We start from the raw sequence: 7,583 nt of genomic DNA on the forward strand, positions 1-7,583 counted from the left end.
ACAGTTAGCCTGCTCCCTGTAATTTACCTTTCGCTAAGCCCCGCCCCTTTGTGCTGGGGCTGGGCGGGGCATAAGCACGGAGCCCACACTGTAACTAACTGCACTCCCTGAAGAAATATTATCATATTTTAGGAAAAATGAAAGAGTGATTCCAGAGAGAAGCAGACAGAGGGGTCTACAGTCTGTGTTTGAAGGATATATCCAGGATGTCAAACTGACTCAGCAGCAACAACAGGTTAAAAAGACAAAGATAGTTAGAAGCTAAAGCCGAACTATAGGCTACAGATCACAGTGTAAAAGTGAACCACCACATCACTGCTGATCGCTACACAAGACAATGAATATAGAGGGAAACTTTGCTGATATTGAACCAGCTGTGTGGCATCGCAGTGTGTGCAGATGAACAGTGTTTGGCTTTGCCCCCGTGCTGCTGCTAGCACCTGGACCTCCACCTCTGGACGGGCAGTGATCTACATAGGATGACAAACAACGTTCATCTGCGCACACTGCGATGACACACAGCTGGTTCAATATCAGCAAAGTTTCCCTGCTTCCCTTCACTGGTTCCTGCACAGCAGGGTTGGTCTTTGTTTCACTGTTATAATCATTAAAAAGCAAAAGCAGCATGTGTATACATTCAGTAGGCTATATCTTCAGTAGCTAGCTAGCTAACCCTACACTTTTCAGGGTTTGGTTTTGGTTTTGGAACAGGGAAGAAACGTATATCTTTTTCCAACCTCTCCAGGTAACGAGTATCATTAATACACGACGTGCCCCAGGCACAACATTTAGCTCCAAATCCACAAAACCAGCCTGAAAATGAAGGAAATCTGAAACGATTGCATTAGAGTGGGCCTGGTGCTACATTGTAATTGCCCAGTCTTCATTCGTGTTTCATCTAGTTGGTCCCACGACACCTCCAGGAGGCTAGACAGTGATCTCTGGTTAGGTGTAACCATCAGCGCCTCAATGGGCTTCTTGGCTTTTTGAGTCCAGGATCAACACTGCAAACGAGGCTTTGTGAGCTTTTGTAGATAGCTTTCGACTGTGATAGCATGTAGCTGAGAATCACTTACTGGGATGAGGAAATCAACTCACTGGTCTGTAAACTCTTCTCCGGTCGACTTCTGCTAGCTAGTTGCTAGTTAGCCAGGTTGAGGTTTTCAAATGTAAACATCAGTAAAGGAAAGATGGAGAACAAATGGGCACCAGCTGAACTAGCATCCTGTTAGCCATTCTTCAGGGATTGGAAAAAACTGGACACCTCTGTGCTGAGTTTCTGAAGGGATATCAGAAACTGCATTATCTTCTAAATTTCTTATATTTTCACGTATCTTTCCTCTCTTGCAAGGAGCACCTGTAACATAAACAATTTCCCCTCGGGGATCAATAAAGTATTTCTGATTCTGATTCTGATTCTGATCCTTTGATTTACCAAAACATGGCTAAATCCTGGACAGTGCCATTCAACCAGGGGGCACTTTCTCTATATGCCGATCTGACAGAGCAGAGGACCTTGGCGAGAGAGGGAGAGGAGGTGTGTGCTTCACAGTGAATAAGGACTAGTGTGTTGGTGGGAATCAGAGGTTGTGTCCCCATCCTGCTGTGGATCACTGCTATACATCGTGCAGAGCCAGCTGCAGAGCAGAGTCACTGCCCTTATTCAAAGGGAGCAACCATACAGCCGTTGAGATCGGGGCTGTGTGGACAGTTAAGTGACTCCACAACCAGAAACCATGTTTATCAGAACCATACAGACATACAATGTAAGACGACCCAAAAAAGGACCAAATTACAGTGCTCAAAAATTCAATTCATTTCATTAAAAACAGTCATGTCCTACATAGTGTATAATAAGCCATCTACCACGTGGCCTGTAAACAGCCATAAACTCTCATTTGGTTTTACAAACAATCAATGTGAACACTAATGATCAATACTTTAAACCATTACCATCTAATGTTGCACATGACCGGACATTTCTGCCACTCGCTCTCAATCTTTGGAACCATTTGAAGTGGCTGTCGTCCGGCATTGCCAAAAAACAACAGATGATGGTTGAAAGATGTGATTCGGGGATAACAAGATGTGCCCAAAGGCAAAAAGAGATTCCTAGGAAGGATAGTAACTGTAATAATTTCCTTAAAATGTCACTGCAGGCACAAACTGTTCGTACAAGGAGACTCTGGAATAAGAGCCGAGGGGGTGAAACTGTACAATGCTGCAGTTTTTACCCAGAACTCTTTCTTTGTACATCAGTCTCCGCCGCTAACGCTCAGTTATCCTGAGTATTTAAACTGCTGAAGTTGAATAGAAGAATAAGGACATAATAAATAATGCACAATTAATGTTAATATTAAAAGACAGAAATTCAGCAAAACCTTAATGACAGTCATGCAGTGTTGAATACTATCGACAGTGCTCATAAAATCCTAATAATGTTTGAGGAAGAGCTACATTATAAATGCCTCTTTTAAATACAAGAGAGCATTATGAGATGTATTTCCTACATTCTAATAATGTGGTTTGGGATGAGCTGGGTGATGGGGAACAAAAGATTTTAAACTCATGCTTATTGTTTATTTTTTAGGTGGCGTTTTTGTCTTCACCACACAGATCAAAGCAGGAAGGATTAGGAGGATGACACGCAGCAAGGATCCTGTGGGGAAAGTTTGCAAGGTACACACATTATATCACTGAGCTGTCCGCATGTCATCTGTAAGGCCAGTTATATAACGTAAGGCCTGTGGTATGTCAGAATGTATTTTGGTGCAGTATCTTCTCACACAGTGAATACACACACAGGCTGTATACAGGTTTTTATGCCGCAATGAGCATGTTTAATTCTTACCTCTTTTTAACATAAGGTTAAATATTTTATCAAGTAAAAAAAATCACATGGTAACTATTTCTTAGATGTACAGGTCCAGACAGACCCTGGTGAGAGAACCTGTCTGCCAGTCAGCTCTATAGGCTTCAAAGAGTTTGCAGTTGTGATGTGGACGAAGCAGAAACTATGCTTTCAAGATTTTTTTGGGTGGTGTGGGGGGGGTGCAGGGAGATGGAGAATACCCAAACCAGGGAACATTTCCTGCAGAAGTCATACAGACGTAACAACCACAGATCTTGAATTAAGCTGTGAGCTGAAATCAGCCTTTAATTTGCACATGTACTTGTTACTTAACATAATATAGCAAGGTATGGTGGCACGGTGGTGCAGCAGTTAGCATGGTTAGCCTCACGGCAAGAGGGTTCCTGGTTCGAACCCTGGCGTGGGGAAGCCCTTATGTGCAGAGTTTGCATGATCTCCCTATGTCAGCATGGGCTTCCTCCCACAGTTCAAAGACATGCAGGTTAATTTGTGACTCCCATAGGTGTGAACGTGAGTGTGAATGATTGTCTTTCTGCATGTGTCAGCCCTGTGATAGTCTGGCGACCTGTCCAGGGTGTACCCCGCCTTTTGCCCATTGTCAGCTGGGATAGGCTCCAGCCTCCCCACTACTAACTGGATAAACGGTCATGAAAAATGAATGAATGAATGAATGAATGAATAACTAGGTATGCAAGGGCAAAATTAAAATGATGGATTTTATTAAATGCTGCCTTTTTAATCAAATATTCCATTAAGTTACTTTGCAGGGCTCCCGCAGGTCCTAAAAAGGTCCCTAAAAGACAGGGATTGTGGGTATTCTGGAGCCTATCCCAGCTGACATTGGGCAAGAGGCGAGGTACACCCTGGACAGGTCACCAGACTATCACAGGGCTGACACATAGAGACAGACAACCATTCACACTCACATTCACACCTACGGACAATTTAGAGTCACCAATTAACCTGCATGTCTCTGGACTGTGGGAGGAAGCCGGAGTACCCAGAGAAAACCCACGCTGACATGGGGAGAACATGCAAACTCCACACCCTGGGTTCGAACCAGGAACCCTAACAACTGCAGCAGGTGCCAGGTAAATATATATATATATATATATATATGTACTCGTCAAAGAGAATCAGCATATTGTAATGACCACCATGAAGAATTTTCAAGAGATTTGCTACTTGTCAGTTAAAAAAGAAACAAGCATTCAAATGTTTGTAATGCTGCTTATGGCTTAATTTTTTCTTTAATTTTGATTATCATAGAATTGGTCTGGAATTTAATTCCAAGTGGCAAGTCTTAAATCTGATTTGCCTTTAGCTAAAGGAACTCTGACTTTATAAAATGTCTTTTTGTAAATCCCTTGCTGTACACAAGGTTTCTCATGTTAAGTGCAGAAAGTGATGAATTCAGTAGATGATGAGGGAAAGAAATTCATCTAAAAAGAGGAGAGACACAGCAGAAACTTGTGATATTTCCTAAGAGGATGCAAAGTTACTCTTTCTGTCGATAGAGTTGGCACTGGCAGTATAGCCATTTGCCGCAGACCCTGGAAGTAGTAATTCAAAGTAAACCAACAGAAATTAATTATTGATGTGTTATGAGAGACAACCATACATCATTATGGCATTTTAGGTGGAAGGAAAATAAGAAAGAATTATTGAGTAGGCACAAGTTAGGTCAGCCTGGGTACACAAGGGGAATGCAGGCGTACAAAAATCAACGTTCCATCGTGCCAAAGAAAACAAACCAGCCTGTAAGAGACCCGACCTTCTGCAAAAGTCCATCACTCTGCTTTCTGTTTACTTTGGAGAGCTCGCTGTGTGCCATAGAAAGATGCAGTAAACGCTTTAGATTAGGCATATGGAAGTAAAAAGCATAAAGAAAGCGGAAACACTCTGAGCCTGCAGCCAAGGCTGAACAGTGAACACTTTACAGCTTGGAAAAATGTGGCCAGGGCTTTCATCAACAGCCAGAGGCATCTTCAGAGGCAGATAAAGAAGAGCAGTGAGTGGCTGTGGTGGAAGAGAAACAACTTTACTGTGTCTGAGACCCAAATTCATCTCAAGGGATACCGTAGGTGGCTTCCAGTAGTTTGTGATTTACAGTAATGGCAGGTTGTTGTTGGTAAAAAGCAGTTACTGAAAATCTGACCCAGCCATTTTAATCAGATCCACTCTATCCCCATATTTATAGGTCTGATCGGAAGCTGTTTCTGTTTTTTATTCATAATGATAAGGAAAACTTAAATCACCAAAGGATCTTTATTTCGAAGAAATTAAAAAATGATTGATTATCTCCTATTTTCTGACAATCAATAAAGCCTGTCTGATGAAGGGAATTGATCAACATGGCGGCAGAAAGATGCTGACAAGATGGGTCATGACCTTTACAATCATTGAAGGAGGAATGGTAATGAAAGGCTCTGAAGCAATTATCTTGTCAGCTCCGGGATTCTCTGTATGATCAATGAACCAATATGGCCTCATGTCTACGATCACCTTAAGTCTTCAGCAGCCTCCCGAATGTGTTGGACCTGTCAAAGCAAACACAGCAGTCATCAACACAGGGGACTTTGTGTGACTTTAAGCCCCAATTCAAATGTCACAACTCACAGTACATCAACACGGCTGCAGCGAGATCACAAACAAGTGCTGGTTTGAGAAATCTGCCTGTGTGTCACAGAGGTATGCATGGGTTTGTCAGTCGCTAGTGTGTCCATGTGCAGTCATGACAACAGCAAGGCCTCCAGTGAAGCATATTAAATCAACAAAAGCAACTCTGTGGTAGGTCTTAGTCATCCTTTGGTTTGTATCAGAACAGAAAGCAGAGCTTTACTTGTAAAAAGTGGTCATTGTCACTCAAGAGAATGTATTTTTAGCATTATGGTTACATTTGATGGTTATTCGTTGAATCCTGTAGTCTATAAAATGTGCAAATAAGTCAAAAACGCCCAAGATGAGATGTTGAGATTGCTTGTTTTGTCAAACCAACAGCCCAGAACCCAAAGATAATTGTGCAGTAATCTGTGTCTATTTGGCACTTTTGCTCAATAATTACATATTGTTAATCTATTATTAAAACCTTTGCATATTAAAGGATAACTTAAGTATTTTTCAACCTGGGCCCTATTTCCCCATGTGTATGTGTCCGTATGACTCATAGGTACAACTCGTTTTAAAATTGGTTCAGTGTTGAGGGAGGCGGATGCAGCCGGCAGCCGCAACGTAGATATGGGGGCAAATGCGTCCCGTATAAGTTTGCGCATTAAAAGTGCTTTTTTTTTTCGCCACTGACTGGTTCAGATCGCCAGTGCTATCTCTGTAAATAGCATACTAAGTGTTTCCCTGACCCTTCACCTCCTCCCGGCTGTGTGTGACATCATCTCGCAAGAGCTTTGCTTGTTGCCGGAAGAAAACAGAGGAGCCATGCTGAGCGCCACTCAGAGTGTCGCTGATTGTCCCGGAGTACAGTTGAGAGTTTTACTGCATCGGTATCATGGCTGCATATTTACCCGATTTCGAGAATGAGGATGAGCCCTTTTATTACGATAGCCGCCCGTACTTATTTGAGCCTTATTTGAGTATACGAACAAGGACCTCCTACAAATTGAAGAGCAGACGAGGATAGAAAGAGAGGGCCAACGAGCAGACGAGGCTGAAGCAGTGGCTGCACGAACGCGAATCTCTGAGGACTGGTGGTGCTCCTGTGGTTGCTGTGACTCCATGCCCACAGAGGAAGAATGTCTGTGTTGCAACGAGTGGGACCTGTTGCCCAATATTCATGGTCTCGATGTGTCCTGAGATGATACAGAAACTAACGCTAACGCTGTGTAACTACGTTAGAGGATTTCCCCCCTCTGGTCAACAGGGTAGTGCTGGATACCTTTTTTCATGAGCCCAAAATAAATTGGAGGAGGCGGCCAAAACCACAGGGACCAAATGCTCAACTATCCATCAAGTAAGTATAACTAATATGTCTTTATGCATGTAGAATTGTCTCTGAGACGCACATTTACTGTTGCATACTTTGCCCTCATATATATCATACCCTGTTTTCTTCCGGCAACAAGCAAAGCTCTCATGAGATGATGTCACACACAGCCCACAGGAAGTGAAGGGTCAGGGAAACGCTTAGTATGCTATTTACAGAGATAGCACTGACAATCTGAACCGGTCAGTGGCGAAAAAAAGCACTTTTAATGCGCAAACTTATACGGGACGCATTTGCCCCCATATCTACATCGCGGCTGCCAGCTGCATCCGCCTCCCTCAATACTGAACCAATTTTAAAAGGAGTTGTACCTATGAATCATACGCACACATACACATGGGGAAATAGGGCCCAGGTTGAAAAATACCGAAGTTATCCTTTAAGTAAGGGATAAGGTGTCCAATAAAAGGAATTAATGGATGACAATTTCATCCTAAGGCTTTTAGGTTCTCATAAAGATACTTCAATGGGCATTATCCCACTTACACTATTAACTTGACAAAGACAAGACATAAAGACCATTTATTTATAGTCATGCATTTTGTAATGAAATCCTGAAGTTCTCCACAAACCATAGTTCCATTTCCCTTGAAACACCTTTCTTATGCAATGGAAACATTGTTCACTACTCCAGTAAATAGGACAGCTTGGCAACGGAAGATATTTGTCCTATTTGTCCTCCTCAGCTCATTGATCCCACTGGTTTAGCTATGT

At 42.6% G+C, this 7,583-nt stretch overlaps 1 long non-coding RNA gene across 1 annotated transcript in view; it reads left to right on the forward strand.

Annotated features, from left to right (window-relative positions):
* The window catches only part of LOC125899045 (uncharacterized), a 174,664-nt gene extending 172,013 nt beyond the window's left edge, over positions 1-2,651 (forward strand). Inside the window, exon 4 of the long non-coding RNA XR_007450700.1 lies at positions 2,591-2,651. This is a non-coding gene — a long non-coding RNA (uncharacterized LOC125899045). The remainder of the gene's footprint in view (positions 1-2,590) is intronic.
* The last annotated feature ends 4,932 nt before the right edge of the window (positions 2,652-7,583 follow it).

Source organism: Epinephelus fuscoguttatus, linkage group LG12, assembly GCF_011397635.1.
Source record: "Epinephelus fuscoguttatus linkage group LG12, E.fuscoguttatus.final_Chr_v1".
Lineage (NCBI taxonomy): Eukaryota > Metazoa > Chordata > Actinopteri > Perciformes > Serranidae > Epinephelus > Epinephelus fuscoguttatus.